Raw genomic sequence first — 18,792 nt, 5'->3', positions numbered from 1 at the left:
ATTGTTTTTCCATAAGGCACTAAATGATTAGCAGATGGGGGAACTTGGCATTATGGTACAGCCCTACCTTGGAGATATTGCAGGTTCAGTTCCAGACCACTACAATAAAGAGAATAATGCAATACAGCAAGTCACACAAACTTTTTGGTTTCACAATGCATATAAAAGTTATGTTTATACTGAAATGTATTAGGTGTGCAATAGCATTATGTCTAAAAAATGTACAGACCTTAACTTTTAAAATATTGCTAAAAAATGCTAATAATAATCTGAGCCTTCAGCAAGTCATAATCTTTTTCCTGGTGGAGGATATCACCTCCATGTTGATAGCTGCTGACTGATGGCGGTGGTAGTTGATGAAGGCTGGGTGGCTCTGGCAATTTCTTAAATGAGACAACAGTGAAATCTGCCGCATCCATTCCTTCTTTTTGTGGACATTTTCTCTGTAGTATGCCATGATGTTTTATAGCTTTTTCCCCACAGAACTTCTTTCAAAATTGGACTCAATCCTCTCGAACTCTGTGGTAGCTTTATCTACTAAGTGTATGGAATATTTGAAGTATTGTGTTATTTCAACAATGTTCACAGCATCTTCACCAGGAGTAAATTCCATCTCAAAAACACACTTTTTTACTGATCCATAGAAGCAATTCCTCATTTGTTCAAGTTTTATCATGAGATTGCAGCAGCACTTTAGTCACATTGTCAGGCTCCACTTCTGATTCTAGTTCTCTTGCTACTTCCACCACATATGCGGTGACCTCTTCTCCTGATGTCTTAGACCCCTCAAAATCATTCCATGGATTCCATGGAATGGACTCCTTAAACATGGAATCCACTCCTTACAAAGTCCTGTTAATGTTGATACTTTGATCTCCTCCCATGAATCACAAATACTCTGAATGGCATCTAGAAGGGTGAATCCTTTTCAGGTTTTCACTTTACTTTTCCCAAATCCATCAGATGAAACACTATCTATGGTAGCTATAGTCTTATAAAATGTATTCCTTAAACAATAAGGCTTGAAAGTCGGCTTCCGTTGAGCACCAAGCAAGATGGCAGCCTCCGAGACAGTTAGGCCAAGGCTTCAATTTGATTACCCGCCGCCAGCTACCCGGCACTGTAGGGCCTTCTGGCTTCTGTTCCACTTGAACAGATGCGAGTCGTCACAGATCTCGTTAGTCTCATCCGCCAGTGCTTCAGCTTCAGTTCTGGGGCCCTCCTAGGCCCCTACCTGGAGCCGGGGCTCCTGCCCCGGGCGGAGAGCGTGCGCCTGGTGAGAGAGAACGACCGCCTCAGAGTTAAAGTAGAAGAGAGAGGAGTTGCTGAGAATTCTATGGTCATCAGTAATGGTGACACTAATCTATCACTTAGAAAAGCAAAGAAGCGGGCATTTCAGTTAGAGGAGGATGAAGAAACTGAACCAGATTACAAGTATTCAAAGAAGCATTGGAAGAGGCAAGAAAACAATAATGAGAAGGTCTTGGATCTGGAACCAAAAGCTGTCACAGATCAGACTGCCAGCCAAAAAAAAAGAAAAAAGAAAGCCCACTGTGGCACAGCAGGTGATGATAACAAAGAGACCAAAAGAAAATCACCAAAGAAAAAGGAGAAATGTGAATATTAAAAAAAAGGCCAAGAATCCCAAGTCTCCTGAAGTACAGGCAGTAAAAGACTGGGCCAATCAGAGACGTAGTTCTCCAAAAGGTTCTGCTAGAAACAGCCTTGTTAAAGCCAAAAGGAAACGTAGTGTAAGCGTTTGCTCAAAAGAGAGTCCCAGTTCCTCCTCGGAGTCTGAGTCTTGTGATGAATCTATCAGTGATGGTCCCAGCACAGTCACTTTGGAGGCCAGAAATTCCTCAGAGAAATTACCAACTGAGTTATCAAAGGAAGGACCCTCTACCAAAAATACAACTGCAGACAAACTGGGTATAAAATCTGGCTTTAGCCTTACCCCCAGCAAGGGCAAGACCTCTGGAACAACATCTTCCTATTTCAGACTCTAGTTCAGAGTCAGATGACCAATGCTTGATGTCATCAAGCACCCTGGAGTGTGCTGCGGGTTTCTTAAAGACAGTAGGCCTTTTTGCAAGAAGAGGTTGTCCGGGCCCAGAGTTGTCATGACAGACTGTAGGTGCTGCTGGATGGAGGCGTTCTGGCTCAAATGGTGGCGGACAGGCTCCTGGTCCTCCTCTCAGTGTGTCTCTCCCCACCAGTTTAGGAAGAAGATGGGGTAGAGGAGAGAACCTTTTTTCTTGAAAGGGAGCTAGGGGACAGGGCATGTGGGGGAGAGGTCAAGGACAAGGGCATCCTGTTTCCTGTGTTGTAAATAGAAGCACTGAGAACCAGAGGCAACAGCAATTAAATGACCTGGTAACAAATTCATCTACTATTATCCAGAATCCGGTAGAGACATGTAAGAAGGACTATAGTCTGTTACCACCGTTAGCAGCTGCCCCTCAAGTTGGAGAAAAGATTGCATTTAAGCTTTTAGAACTAACATCCAGAAGAATATTAAGCCCCAATCCAGAGACCCAGCAAGTAGATACAGAAATTCTTTCATCCTTACCTGCCTTGAGAGAACCTGGGAAATTTGATTTGGTTTATCACAATGAAAATGGAACAGAGATAGTGGACTACGCTGTGACACAGGAGAGCAAGATCACTGTATTTTGGAGACAGTTGATTGACCCAAGACTGATTATTGAATCTCCAAGTAACACATCAAGTACAGAACCTGCCTGAGTATGACCTCTCCACCTTATAGTTTATGAGTGTCGTTTGTGAAAGTGAGTATAACCTGAACTTTTTTTTTTAAAGAGGATTTGGAAGTTGTGTGGATTTTTTTGTTATCTTCACTTTACTGCATAGGAAACAACCTACCTCATCATTTAAATGACATGGGTGTTGGTTTTGTAGATCTTTGGGTTTGTCAGGTTTAATTTCAGTTAACAAAATGTACAACATGACATTCCCTGCAGACATTGTTGTATACCAGTATGGTTTCTTCTTTTTTTAGATGTTTTGGCCATCAGGTAGCAGTCGTCAGTAGGAGTTTATAATACCAAGAATGTGCTGCTATCTTGTCTCAATAAGTTTTAAGTAACATTTAAAAATATTAAAGCATGTTACTTGACCTAATTTTTTAGCATTTGAGTTGTTCCATTAAATGGAGCATCTCATAAATTTCAAGTATTTTATACTTGCAATTGTTAAGAGTTAAAAGGTAGTTGGATTTGTCACAGACAATGAGTTAAGGAATCCTTTCACGTTTTTCCCAACATTAAAATTAAGGATTCTCAGGGCGCTGTGTAGAGCAGTGAAAATAAGATGTGTGTGTGTGTGTGAGTGTGCGCGTGCACGTGTATGTATGTCTGGAGGAGAATTGGTGTTCCACTTAGGTGAGAGGATTGGCTGTGAGCTTCAGACCAGGAAATGTGTCATCTTGCCAGGCACCTGGCTGAGTGTGCCAGAGTGAGGATCTTGAACAGAAACTTCATTTTCTGTTATTATTCACTACAAAGCTAAAATGGCCAAATATATACTGTGAAAATTGGTTTCATCTAACAAAAGATCAGACCCCTCCTTCAGCTGTACACGTTTAAATAAAACCACATTGAACTTAAAAAAAAATTAAAAAAATAAGACTTGAAAGTCGAAATTACCCTTTGATCCATGGGCTGCAGAATGGGTGTTGTGTTCACAGGCATGAAAGCATGAATTTCCTTGCACATCTCCATCAGAGCTCCTTAATAACCAGGTGCATTGTCAATGAGAAGTAATTTTAAAAGGAACCTTTTTCTGAGCAGTAGGTCGTGGGCTTAAAATATTGAGTAAACCATGCTGTATACAGACGTGCTGACATCCACACTTTGTTGTTCCATTTATGGAGCACAGGCAGAGCAGATTTAACATAATTCTTAAGGACCCTAGGATTTTTGGAATTGCAAATGGCTTCAGCTTAAAGTGACCAGTTGCATTAACCTCTAACAAGAGAGTCAGTCTGCCCTTTGAAGCTTTGAAGTCAGGCATTGACTTCTCTCTAGCTATCAAAGTCCTAGATGGCTTCTTCTTGCAACAGAAGGCTGTTTTTGTCTACACTGAAAATCTGCTGTTTAGTGTAGCCACCTTCATCAATGAGCTTAGCTAGACGTTCTGGATAACTTGCTGCAGCTTCTACATCAGCACCTGCTGATTCATCTTGCATTTTTAGGGAGATGACTTCTTTATCTAAACCTCATGAACCAACCTCTGCTAGCATCAAACTTTTCTCCTGCAGCTTCCTCACCTCTCTCATCCTTCATAGACTTGAAGAGAGTGAGGGCTTTGCTCTGGATTAGATGTTGGCTTAAGAGAATGCTGTGGCTGGTTTCATCTTCTATCCAGACCACTAAAATTTTCTCCATATCAACAATAAAGCCATTTCACTTTCTTATCATTCATGTGTTCAATGAAGTAGCACCTATACTTTCCTTCAAGAACTTTTCCTTTGCATTCACAACTTGGCTGTTTGGCACAAGAGGCCTAGTTTCAACATGCCTTCCTCATGAAACAATCATTTCTAGCTTTTGATTTGAAGTGAGAGACATAGGACTTTTCCTATCACCTGAACACTTAGAGGTCATTGTAGGGTTAGTCATAGGCCTAATTTTAATGATTGTATCTTAGGAAATAGGGAGGCTCAAGGAGAGGGAGAGAGATGGGGAAAGTAGTCAGAACACATACATCTGTCAATTCAGTTAGCTATTTTCTATAGATGTGGTTTGTGGTACACCAAAATAACAATAGTAGCATCAAAGATGACTGATCATAGATAACCATAACAGATACAATAATAATGCAAAGTCTAAAATATTGTGAGAATTACCAAAGTGTCACACAGAGACACAAAGCAAGAACAAACTGTTGGGAAAATGGTGCTGATAGACTTGCTCAACAGAGTTGCCACAAACCTTCAATGTGTTAAAACAAACAAACAAGAAACCACAGTATCTGTGAGGCACAATGAAGTGTAATAAAATGAAGTAGGTCTGTATTATATTTCTGGTCATGATTTACAGGTAATAGTCATATCATCTGTTTCTTTATAATTTCCACCATTGTTTGGGAATTGTATCAGGACCCACAGAAGGCCTACTGTAAAAAACAAAAGTTATATCTCTTACCAAAAAAAAAAAAAAAAAAAAACTGTGGCCATAGCAGATATATGTCTAAAAGCTGTTCAATTAGTAAAGACTGTCCAATTCTTATCTTGTTATTGTACCTAATTATAAATAATAAATAGTATTTCAAATAATAAACTAGAACACATTTTTGTTACTAGACATCTCTTATGAGTGTGAAAGGAAAATAAAAAGTCTGGACTCCAATTCACTATCCTAAAGGAAAAACTGAAGCTGAAAGCAGAGTCATACAAGCAACTGCTTTTCCTTTTGTTCCTAAGCAGTAGCTACAGATAAAGGTCAAATATCTCCACTCTATGTTCACCTTATCTTGTGTACAGCGCAGAATTACTGAGCACAAGACAAATGCATAATTGACTATTCCCCTACCTGCTCCTTTTTTCTTGTAACATGTGGATTCAGTAACGTGACCATACCCTCCCAATTTCCCCTCCAGCCTGCTTTTCCCCTTTAAATACTGAAGCCCTCAAAATCATCTTTGCAGAAAGGTACAAAGCTGTCTCCTGGGCATGTCCTCAACCTTGGCAAAACAAACTTCTGAATTGGTTGAGACTTGTCTCAGGAACTTTTTGGTTTACAAATTTGTGACCAGGAAGGGGCTCAGTGGAGGTCCCCCTGACCTTTAACAAATTTCCTATCGATGCTTGGTACCAGCTTGGGCTGTCTTTATTGCTCAAATAGGATGATTTGCTGAGGCTTGTGAGCTCTCCCTTCCAGAGAATCCCTGATCTCCCAAAATTTGATTGAGATCTAAGGTTTATTTTGCTGTACAACTCCTTTTCTGGAGTTTTACTCGCTTCCAACAAGAAAGGTGAGTTTTCCTGCTTCCATGACGATGGAGAGCAGGCAATATCTTTCTGGAGTTTCAGCTTGCTTCCAATAGGGAAGGCAAGTTTGAGTTTTTTTCCTGCTTCTAGGACACTAGAGAACAGTCTTTAGCCTGGACCCCATTCCTAGTTAGCTGAACTAGGGTTTGTCTTAGAAATTCTCCTTAATAACTAAAGGTTAAGATTAACAACCAGCTGGTCTTAATTTCTCCTTACCATTAAGAGCTCAGTAGTCATATAAATTGTGCAAGCATCATTTGTGTTGTTTAATTGTTCTTGTTGTTGTTGTTGATTTGTTTCTGGTTTTTTTTTGTTTTTTCAGTCTTTTTCCCATTGGGTTTGACCAACTCTACCTGACTTGATCAAATGCAAAGGAACATTCGAAATTAGGAGGAATAAGGCCTCTGAATTGGTTAGATTCCCACAGCTGGGGAAAAAAAAGAAAAAGAAAAAAAAAGCCAGCAAAAGAAAAAAGATTGACTACACAGGGACTTTATTTATGTAACAAGGCCACCTTTTGCTAGCCAAGCGAAACCGAAAGAGCTTCGGCCATCGCCCCACACTGTGGTTCATTCTTTTGCCCTTTTTTCACCATGACAGCTGGGATTGGTCCTTAAATCAAGTCCTTTCTGGCTTTATATTTTCATATTTATGTTACTTTTTAAATATAAGCAATTTTTCCCAGCTAAAATATGGTAATGAGATATAAAAGGATGTTTTAAAAAGTTTGATGGTTGAAAGTCACCTTAATTAAAAGCTGCTATCAAGATGTGTGTGTGTGTATTTAAAAGGCCTTTATGCTTTCTTTCTCTCCTAGAATCTTGTTTTTTGAGAAAAAGGTTTTATTTCTTCTCAGTAGACTGAATTCTGTCTTCTCCATTTACTTCTGCCTATCTTTCCTTCCTCTTACCACCTTCTGCTGCATGAAGGACCTAAAACAATTTCTAACAGCCTAGGATTCCTTAATGAAAACAAAGAAGATGCCAGACTCCTTTTTAGGGAGAAGCTCTGTTTTCCTTCCTCTTACCACCTTCTGCTGCATGAAGGACCTAAAACAATTTCTAACAGCCTAGGATTCCTTAATGAAAACAAAGAAGATGCCAGACTCCTTTTTAGGGAGAAGCTCTGTTTTTCCTTATGATACCCCAAGAGTGTAAACAGACAAGTTTCTCAGATTTTTAAACTGCCTGCTTTTGTATTGTTACCTGTTTTTTGTTTTTGTTCTTTTTTTTTTTTACTAAAATAGTTATTACCACAGGGGCTGCTCTTGGGTGTTTAAGAAAGGACATAGTTTAGAGACTTACAGAAAAGTCTTTGTAACAAAATGCACTGTAAAAGCACTACATGGCCTAGTCTCTTCGGAATAGGCCCATGATATCTTTCTCTTTGGAGAACCAGGGTTTCAGTGTGGGCTCTGCCCAGAGCTCAGAAATCTAGATAGAGACTAAATTTAAAACTAGCAATCTAAATAAAATTGGTCTCTTTATATAATCCTATGGTAGATTTCTATAATTTTATGTTTGACTTGGCATCGATTTTTTTTTTTTTTTTTTTTTTTTTTTTTGAGTCTGAGTCTCGCTCTGTCGCCAGGCTGGAGTGCAGTGGTGCGATCTCAGCTCACTGCAACCTCCGCCTCCCGGGTTCAAGCAATTCTCCTGCCTCAGCCTCCCTAGTAGCTGGGACTACAGGGGCATGCCACCATGCCCAGCTAATTTTTGTCTTTTTAGTAGAGATAGGGTTTCACCACGTTGGCCAGGATGCTCTCGATCTCTTGACCTCGTGATCTGCCCTCCTTGGCCTCCCAAAGTGCTGGGATTATAGGTGTGAGCCACAGCACTCCAGCATCAATTTTTAATTGCCTTTTAGCCCACCGACTTTCTATATTTTGAGATGTCAATTTCGCTATCTGGTTTTCATCTGAGTTGTTCCTTTAATATGCAAAATTTTTTGTTTGACCCAAAAGTTTAACTTTTATTGTGTCTCTCTGTTTTCAGCTTTCTCTCCCCTTGGAGAAGACCTGAGATAATAAGTTGCTCCAGCTCCTCTTTTTTCCTCAGGTTTTAATTGCTGTTGTGACCTGATACTAAAAATGTTTTATCTTAAAGGTCTGAAGGAAATGTTTTCTTTCAATATAACATTCTATGCTCTTGGCTTAATATATCTAAATTATTTTATGAAACCGAAAGCCTTCACTTACAACTCAGGACATATTCCTTCTATTTAAGTATCCTTCTCATTAGTTTTGACTTGTGGGTTGTCTAAATGTACTCCCCACATTGAAAAGCAATCACACTGCAGGAGGTGGTGGGGTTTTTGTTGTTGTTGTTTTTTGTTTGCCTTAGGAAAACTGAGATAAAAACATTTTTTAATTTAAGGTAATCTAAGGTTTTTGGGGTTTTTTTGAGACATAGTCTTGCTCTGTTGCCCAGGCTAGAATGCAGTGGTGTGACTTGGCTTACTTCAACCTCTGCCTCCCAGGATCAAGCAATTCTCCTGCCTCGGCCTCCTGATAACTGGGATTACAGGTGCGCACCACCATGCTTGGCTAATTTCTGTATTTTTAGTAGGGGTGGGGTTTTGCCATGTTGGCCAGACTGGTCTCGAACTCCCGACCTCAGGTGATCCACCCGCCTCAGCCTCCCAAAGTGCTGGGATTACAGGCATGAACCACCACCCCCAGCCTAGCTTGCAAGTTATCTAAATGTACTCCCCATATTGAAAAGCAATCACACTGCAGAAGGTGGTGGGTTGTTTGTTTTGTACGACGGGAGAGGGGAGTTTGCCTTAGGAAAACTGAGATTAAAACATTTTTAAATTTAAGGTGATTTAAGGTTTTAAATTAAGGTTATTACATCATGAACTGCATTCATGAGGCACAGGGCCAGAAATTAAAACTATTCAACCACTCTAGGCCCAGGGACTATCCTGAAAGAGGTGGGTGCATAAGATTGTAAGGGCTGATTTTGAGAGAGAAAATTAGTTCAAAGTTTCTCTATAAATTAAACATTAGTACCAAAGGTACACTAATGCAAGACCAGCATCTGGGCCCCATGTCAGATTAACAAGGTTTTCTTGGAGCATTAACCCACTTTTTAACCAAAAAAAAAAATTATAAAAGACTATAAAAAGGTTTATGGAAATTCCATCTTATGGTCAAGATGATTAAAATTTAATAGGTTTATAAGATTTGAGAGACAGATTTAATTGGCCTTATGCTGTCTTTATTTTGGCTTATTGTTTGAGGAATTAAGTCTCCCCTCTCAAAGAATAAAGATTTTTGCCTTTTAAACAAAATCTTATCACTTTGGCTAAATGAATGACTTATTTTACAATGACCTGTGATCCTATTTTGCAATATCAAGTATTTTAAACTCTTTATATTTGACAAACTTTCCAAAATCAAATTCTAAATTCGGTCTTCATTAATTTTTTTGGTATTAAGCACCCTTAAGTCCAAGAGACACATTTGGCTTGTTTGGTATAATAAATTCATACAGGAAGTATTGTCAAATATGAAATTCTGTTTAGCCTTCTTTGGACTGCATTTATATAAATGTGTTATTAGTATATGTGCCAAAATCATAAGAGATTCCTGTGATTCTGATGTTTTAGTATATGTTATCAGTAGTAATTATGATTATGTAAAATTATTATATGCCAGAGAAGTAACTAAATTTCCTTGTCAGTTGTGTCTTTAACCATGGCTGTTCTAAGACTTTTGTCATCCACAATTGTTGTTTTACTTTGATCCTTTTATAAGGCAGTTTATAATCAGCTATAGAACTCTAAGGAGTACTCTTAGATATAGATTTATGGATAAATTTAGAGATGGTGCCATTGGAATAAAGAGGAAAACTTCCAGCACTCTCATGAAGAGCTGATGTATTCATGAGGTTTGCTGATCCAATATTGAGCACAGTAGGAGTTAACTGCATGGGCTGAACTAGTAGCAGACTGGAAATAATCTTTTATGACTTTTTGTTTCACACATTTGCTGATTCTTTTTGTTTTTCAAAGTCAAGAAAACTTTTTCTTCTTTTAGGCTATTTGCAGCTTTTAACAATTCAGTAACATATACTCTTATGAGAAAAATTTAAAACATAATTCCTTTCACTCAACCTGATTTTGACAAAATTTGGTAACTAATTTGTGAGAATTCTTAATTTATGAAAATACAGTTATTTGCATAACTTCAATAAGAATGTATTTTCTTTTATACAAGTGCATAATTGGAGCCCCTTGGAAAAACTGGCCTCATACCTTGTTCTTTACAGGGTCCTGATCTGTGGTAAGTAAAGAATGTCACTTGGTGACAGGCCCAGGAACCCCAAGTTTTCTTGGGACCTCAAAAAGAGAAGAATTCACACAGGTATTTGAAGGCACAGATAAATCCTCGGCTGGGCTCAAGGCTTTTAAGAAAGTCTAAATCTTAGATTCCTTATAAAAAAAGTTTCCAGCAAAGCCAATTTAAAAAAAAAAGGGAGAGAGCCTGTATAACAAATGATTATTCTTGCTGTACTTTATGCAGATAATCAAGCCAAGTGTAATAGGTCTAAAATGTATTTTACAAGTAAGTTGGTCCTTCTATGATTTTAAGTAAAATTGGGTTATTGGAGAGAGAAAAATCCTGTTCAAATTAAATTATAGTATACCTGTTATTAGACTCCAGCCTAGCCTAATGTTTTCATTTTTATTATTTTCTACAATTTGGACTGAATTCTAAAATTTTTGCTGGCTATGACTCTCCAAAATAATGTTTTCAATTTCTTTTCCTTCTTTTTTTCCATTTTTCCTGATTTGAAATCACTAAAAATTAAGCTTTGCTTTTCTTAAAGCCCTGTGAACTGAAGCTAGACAACTTAAACTTCAGAAGAAAACAATAGCAACCTATTTATATACATAAACCATTTTCATACCTGCCTACTGATGAATGGACTTCAGAGTAATATGGCCTTTGTCAGTTTTCCAGGATTGTTCTTTTTTTTTCTGTTTTTCTTCCTCCCCCTATGTTCTCTTTGTAGGACATGAGACTTCACAACCTGCCAAAAAATTAGCTTCATAACAACATGAGACCTATTCGTCTAGGAATAAACTGTCCTAGCCACAAAAGATCAGACAAAACCCAAGACCAGAGAGTCATTTTCTTCTAAAATGCTTTCTCTGAAAGATTTTAAAAAGAAAAGTGGGGAGAAATGTGAAAGGAAAATAAAAACTCGGGACTCCAATTCACTAGGCCAAATGGAAAAATTTAAGCTGAAAGCTGAGTCATGCAAGCAACTGCCTTTCCTTTAGTTCCTAAGCAGATAGCTACAGATAAAGGTCAAATATCTCCACTCTATCACCTTATCTTGTGTACAGCACAGATTTACTGAGCATAAGACGAATACATAATTCACTATTCCCCTATGTGGTTTTATCTTGCAACCTGTGGATTCAGTAATGTGACCCTACACTTCCTATTTCCCCTCCAGCCTGCTTTGCCCCTTTAAATATTGAAGCCCTCAAAATCATCTTTGGAGAAAGGCATAGATCTGTCTCCTGGGTGTGTCTTCAATCGTGGCACAATAAACTTCTAAACTGATTGAGATTTGTCTCACATACTTTTTGTTTTACATGAGATTGAAAAAACAAACTCTGTTCCTAAATACTTAGTTCACCTTTAGCTTGAAATAGTACATTCTCTTATGTTTCAGTTAATAAAGATTTAAAACTGGCCATGTTTTCTGTTTTCATAAATTTGTTATATTAAACCTATTGATATTAAACATAATTTTTAAATACTAGAGCTATCTTTAAAAACATTTATATATTAAAATATTAGTTTCAAACATTTAACTTTTAAAAACACTAAATCAACCCACAGCATGACACAATAATTTATCATGTTAAACTCATTTAATTTCAATATTGAAAAATCGTTTAGAAATCAACTTGTCTAATTCCCTCACTTTATAGATAAAGAAATGTAAAACCATTTGGCTGGGCGCAGTGGCTCACTCCTGTAATCCCAGCACTTTGGGAGGTCAAGGCAGGCAGATCACTTGAGGCCAGGAGTTTGAGACCAGCCTGGCCAACATGGCAAAACCCCATCTCTACTAAAAATACAAAAATTAGCGGGGCATGGTGGCAGGCACCTGTAATCCCAGCTACTCAGGAGGCTGAGGCAGGAGAATCACTTGAGCCCAGGAGGTGGAGGTTGCAGTGAGCTGAGGTTGTGCCACTGCACTCCAGCCTGGGCAACAGAGCCAGGCCCTGTCTAAAAATAAAAATAAAAATAAAAAAATCAATTTTTCACTGTTTGCTTTAGGTTACCAAAAAAAGCTATATAACTAAAATAACAATATCCTGCTTTAAAAAGCTCATGAAACTATAGTTTTTCTCTAAACAAGATTCATAATTTCAAGAGCTTATGAAAGATGAACTTCAGTTACATGATTTTGTTCAGTGAAGCAATAACAAAATATTAATTTTCAGGTTGTTTCCTTGAACTTCTCATCCCTCAACTGGATCCACAATTTTTTTTTGTTTTGTTTTTAAAGACAGACTCTTGCTCTGTCACACAAGCTGGAGTGTAGTGGCCTGATCTCCACTCACTGCAACTTCTGTCTCCCGGGTTCAAGCAATTCTCTTGCCTTGGCCTCCTGAGTAGCTGGGATTACAGACATGCGCCACGATGTCTGACTAATTTTTTGCATTTTTAGTAGATACAGGGTTTCGCCATGTTGGCCAGGCTGGTCTCGAACTTCTGAGCTCAGGCAATCCGTCTGCCTCGTCCTCCCAAAGTGCTGGGCTTACAGGTGTGAGCCACCATGCCTGGCCTGGATCCACAACTTTTAATGCTCTCATTTTACAACGTTTCTAAAAGCTTTACCATTTCAGGCTGTATTTAACATGGCAAAAACTCTATCCAAGGTAAATAATGAATAAAGTATGAACTAATGATAACATTCTCAGTAATACCATTAAAAATACTAGAAATGCAACTTTAATCAACAGAGCCAATTATTCATCTGCCTAGCCAATTCCTTAGAATTGAAGGAATAGCTTTGTCCATAAATGAAAAACAATCTAGAAAACAGAAGGCTCTTAAGTTTTAATTGGGAGCACATGCTTCTCCCTTACTAACAAGCAGCAGGAAGAATATTTATTTCCTGATTACACATTTCCTTTACCTCATACCAATGCAAGTCTAATCCCTGGTTTTCTTTGCCACGTCCAAACCTCCATGATTCAGAAGTGAGAAATGAAGCACACTCCGAAAGTTTTAAAGCACATCATCATGAGCCAGTTTTAGTTATAAAACCCAATTTAAAAGAGCTTCTTCCTAAGGTTTTACCTAAAATGAGAACTCAAATACCTGCCTTAACTCCTTCACAGGATTGTTTTGAAAAATATGAAGTATTACATGCAAAATGAGTTTCTCATATTACTAACATCCAGAGATGTTATTGCAAGTAATCGCAGAGGCTACTGGGTCAGTCTCAATACAGAAACATCCCTCAGACCTGTTAAATAGCTGCCTAATTTCCATGTGAACACATACCTTGATAGGAAAAGGACAGCCTCCTTAACTGCCTGTTTGAATATTAGACAAAATCTCTTGGGATGAACACACACTGGCCCTGGTTAAGCAAAATATTTACTCTATATCTATAGAAATGAACTGAGTCATTTTTCAGTCTTCTCCAACCCCAAGATTCTCTGTTGTTTTGCCTTTTGAAAAATCACATTTCCTTTTTCCAAAAAAAGATAGCCATCATCATATCTGTTCTCAAAGTTAATATTTTATCACTCATTGAACATTTACCACGTGTTAGCATCTGTATATACATAATTTTGGACCTGTATAATTACTGATGAGAAGGCTATTAGTTTGCTGTTTACAGGTAATTTGTCCTGCTGGTTGCTTTCAAATTTCCTTAGTATTCTGTAGATTTCCAATGGCATGACCTTAGGTATAGATCTACTTTTATTTATCTGCTTTGGACTCAAAGTGCTTCTGCAATCTGAGGAATTACATTTTTCATCAACTCTGAGAAATTCTCAGCTACCATTTCTTTGAATGTTGCTGCTCTTCCAGTCTTCACTCTGGAACTCCTACAAGGCTCATATTGGACTTTTCATTCTGTCTTCTGTCCCTTAACCTCCCCCATAATTTCCATTTATTTATCTGTTAACATACTCTGGTAATTTCACATATTCTCTTTTTAGCTGGGTCCAGTCTCACACCTTGAGTTTGCTTGTTGAGACAGTCTTGCTATGTTGCCCAGGCTGGGAGAGACTCCTGGGCTCAGGTGATTCTCCCATCTGGGACTCCCGAAGTGCTGTGATTACAAACATGAACCACTGCACCTGGCCAGAGTTTGTTTTTTTTCTTATGACTGTTTTCTCATTTTTTATTTTTTATTTTTAGACCAACTCTTGCTCTATCATGCAGGCTGGAGTGCAATGGCATGATCTCAGCTCACTGCAACCTCTGCCTTCCAGGTTCAAGTGATTCTCATGCCTCAGCCTCCCAAGTAGCTGGGATTACAGGTGCACACCACCATGCCCAGCTAATTTTTGTATTTTTAATAGAGACGAGGTTTCACCATGTTGGCGAGGCTGGTCTCGAACTCCTGACCTCAGGTGATCCACCACCTTGGCCTCCCAAAGTGCTGGGATTACAGGCGTGAGCCACCACGCCTGGCCCTATTTTCTCATTTCTACACATCCTAATGGATTCTTATCAACGATACCTCAGCCTGTTTCATAATGCTCTGCTCTTTGTGGCTTTTATTCTTTTATCTTTCAAATTATTTTTAAAATATACTTTAAAATCTCATTCAAGTTTTTCTTTTAATTCAATTACGTAGGTTGCTAATTTTCCAGACTATTATGTCTTCTGGTTTTCCCTCAGTGGCATGCTTACTTCTTTTTTTTTTTTTTTTTTGGCCAAGAATTTTTTGCTTTTTAACATAGAAAGCCAGTATGTATTTACATTGATAAAAGCAATTACAGATAAATACACTTAAAAAGACATGACATGCTGGAATATTTTCTTAGTGATATCCTAAAACCATAATTAAATCCTTTTTCACTTCTTCATTGAAACACAATAAATGTACATATTTAGGGTACATGTGCTAATTTAATATGTTCATGTAGTTCAAGACCAAATCCATGTAACTGGGATATCCATCACCTTAAATATTTGTCTTTGTGCTAGGGACGGCTCTAACTCTTCTGTCTTGGGGTAAATTTCCATCTCTAAACCCAATCCCCTTGAACATTTGAATTACTCTCTTCTATCTATTTTGAAATATACAATACACACACTTTTTATTGCATCCTCAATTTCAGTAGGAATTGCTTGTCTATGGACAAGCTGTGAGTCACAACTAGTCTTAAGTATTACTACAGTACAGTTTCTGCCAAGTACTCCAGATATGTTACATTCAGTTTTTAGCACTCCTTTAAAAGTCCTAGCTTTGTGCAGGAATCTCTATATCCATTTATACATTAAAACACTAGTCCATACAACTTATATCTGGTTTTAATATCCTTTTATCATTTTTCATTAAAAAGGTTTTAATATCCTTTTTTAAATTCTGGCACCAAGGATATTTTCCTTTCCTATACTCTTAGATTCCTCTTCTCAACTAAACATACCCTCAAGTTATTTAAAATTTACGAAGTTCATGCAATCTGCAGGCACATTTAACATATGGTACCCAGAATAGAACAAAGTTTCCCAAAAACTGCTGCCTGGTCCGATTTGGAAACTGAACTTCTATTATATACATCCTTAATTGTTCTAGCTTCCACATTATACTGTTGACTCACCTTATGCTCTACTCACTTATAACTCACAGATCTTTGATGTAAGAACAACTTCTAAAATAATTGAAATTGAAAAATGAGACTTCATATTTATCCTGCATCAACTTTTGTTTTTACGTTTTCACACAAAACTGAGTCAATACTACTCAGCAAGTGGGAACCTTTAAAACACACACTTGGCTTTCTAGGAAAAGAGGAATAAGCTTATTCCTATGTGAAATAGACCCTACTGTTTCTGCCTACACAGTACTCCATTCTTATAACAGAATCCCTCTACTTATAAGAAATTTATTCCACATCATTCAGATGAGGATTACCCTGCCCAGCCACAGGGGGAAGCTCCCGATCCCATACCCCAGCCAAGGGGATTTGTTCAGAGATGGAAATTCACCCCAAGACAGAAGAGTTAGAGCCATCCTTAAGACTTTTGCTAAAATTTTCCAATTTAAAAAAAAAAAGAAAAAAGGACTCTCTCCCCCTTCTGAAGTAGTAAATACTAAATACCATGTAAGCTTAGAGATGCTGCCCCTACACAGAAAGATAATGTGCCTGAGAATGAAATTAACAGAGGAAAAGTAAAGCCCAAGAGACTAAGACAGAAAGACCATGTTTTCATAATATAATTTAAGTCATTAGATGTAACTGTGAAACCTTGAAACTCTTAGTCACAAAAAACAATATTCAGTTATTTTTCTCAAACCAGTTTGAGTCGTATTTCCGTCTTGCAAGCAAGAAACCTAACACAATGTATAACATGCTTAACTGCTCTTTATACAAAATTATCAGAGCATTCTCCTATTACACAAAAAACCCATCATCTCTTTTGTAGCACTCATATCAAAATCTGTAAAAGTAGCTGCTACTTTGAAAAAGCAGGAGGTTTAGTTTGTCATGATTATAACACTGGATTCTCGTCTAAATAGACACACGATGAACCCTGAACCACATCTGCAAAAACAGACTAAAAATCACTCACTATGTTCACAAAATAATTTTGTAGCATCTAACCAAGTCTACAAATTGGCCCTAAAAAAGTCTTGTCTTTTTTTGCAACCAACCTGGTTCCAAAGAATATGATCTTCTCCCTTTTTCTTAACTACCCTCTCTCCCCTTCCCCAAATTCTGGCCCCAATTCTGGGAATACATTCCTAAACTTATCCTAAATCCAGAAAACAAAAGTGAATAAAGATATTTAATATTACATCATCATATATATTTAAAAATCCTTTTAAAAAATGAAAACAGCGTAAGTGCTCACCAAGAAAAGAATAGTCAAGTAAACTATATTCACAAAATGGACCATTTACAAACACTAGAAGTGAAGTTTACAAATGACTACGTAACATAAAAATGATTTACGTTAGAGGATTAAGTTTCAGGAAAAAAAAGTAAAATTCCAGACACACACAATTACAACAATTCAAAAGATACTTGAATAAAAGTTTGAAGGAAATATGTAAATGCAAAATGCAATTCTGCTTTGGTGATGGCCTTGGATTCTTGGTTTTTCTTCTATCTGACCGTTTTCCAACTTTTCTTCAAGGACCACGTGTTAGTTTTCTATTTAAAAGACTGTAAGATCAAAGCAATGGGAAAAGTTATCCAAATAGAATCCAGAAGTAGTCTTTCTTGAAATTTTCAAGTCTACTGTATTTCAGTTCAAAATAATGCTCGAGGGCCTGGGCCATTGTGGGCTCCAGCAAATGTGTGGGGATGAGCAGCGAAGTGGTGGCTCTGCTGTGCTGGGCATGCAGCACGTGCGACAGACTCGGGCAGCAGAGAGGCGCTGGTGAAGGACAAGGTGCTGGACTTCCTCAAGAGGATGCCGGAGCAGCCCCAGTGCGGCTTCAGCAACGCGGTGGTGCATATCCTACAACTGCGCAGTCTCCATGACTATCTGGCCTACAAAGTGATGGGTGACCTCGAGCTCCAACAGGGCATTAAGACTATTCCAACCGGCCCACCATCCCACAAGCATACCTCAATGGAGAGTTTGTCAGGGGCTGTAACATTCTTCTGCAGATGTGCCAGAATGAGGACCTGGTGGGAGAACTGAGAAAGCTGGGGATCTACTTCACCCTTTTAGATAAAATAGAAGACCAAGATTCAAAGTGTGGCTGCCCAGGTCCTCACTGAGCAGAGATGGAGCGTTCATGTCAGAGACTGCCAGAAAAGCCTTACCGATTTTGCTTTTCGCTATTGAGGCAACAACTGCTTGCACTGATCACTTCGGTTTGTAAGTAGTCGGGTGATTTTAGTTTGTCTAGTGTTTGGGCTAGTAATATTTTATTGTGAAAACTGCAACCACTTCACTGCAGTAATTCAATGTTGTATTATAATATTGCTGTAAACAAAATTCATTCTTATATTGTCATTTATTCTTTGTCTGATTCAGGAGCTAAACTAGGGGCTTTGGAATCATTATTCATGACTCCTCTGCAAATGACAGTCTGCAAAGACAATATATCGCCCCCAATTTTGTGTAACTTCTATTAAGCAAAATGATGAACAAAGAAGAAACTAATAAACGGGGTGTTGTTTTTTAAAACAACTGCCAACATAGCGGGGAGAAAAACAAAACAAAATAATGCTCAGTTGAACTTTTACCTATTCATGTCACTATCACTTCAGAAGGTGGTAACAATTAACAATAGAAAACTGAAGCTTCGAGATGGCAGACAAAGCACATGCATTTATCATCTGCCCACCTCCTGAGACCCCACTGAAAAAAACACAAAGAGCTGACTGAAATCCCATAACGGTAAAAAGAATAAAGGAGGCCACCAACAAATAAGAGGTTTTCCATTTTTTTGGAGGAGAGGAGGAGCAGAGAGGATTAGGTTGAAGATAAAATAACTAGAGAAAGCCACAGCCTAGAATCTGTTACCAGGGGCTGGAAGCCAGTCTACCTGATGGAACCTGAAGATGTGTACCCTATACTATACACAGAATTAAGGACG

The 18,792-nt window shown here is 38.1% G+C and overlaps 2 pseudogenes; both read left to right on the top strand.

The window, feature by feature from the left end:
- The first annotated feature begins 1,055 nt into the window (after positions 1-1,055).
- On the top strand, positions 1,056-17,808 carry LOC129393800 (coilin-like; annotated as a pseudogene).
- LOC134728921 (glutaredoxin-related protein 5, mitochondrial-like) lies at positions 10,511-17,968 on the top strand (annotated as a pseudogene).
- The last annotated feature ends 824 nt before the right edge of the window (positions 17,969-18,792 follow it).

Source organism: Pan paniscus, chromosome 15, assembly GCF_029289425.2.
Source record: "Pan paniscus chromosome 15, NHGRI_mPanPan1-v2.0_pri, whole genome shotgun sequence".
Lineage (NCBI taxonomy): Eukaryota > Metazoa > Chordata > Mammalia > Primates > Hominidae > Pan > Pan paniscus.
This window is presented reverse-complemented; position numbering and strand designations above follow the sequence as displayed.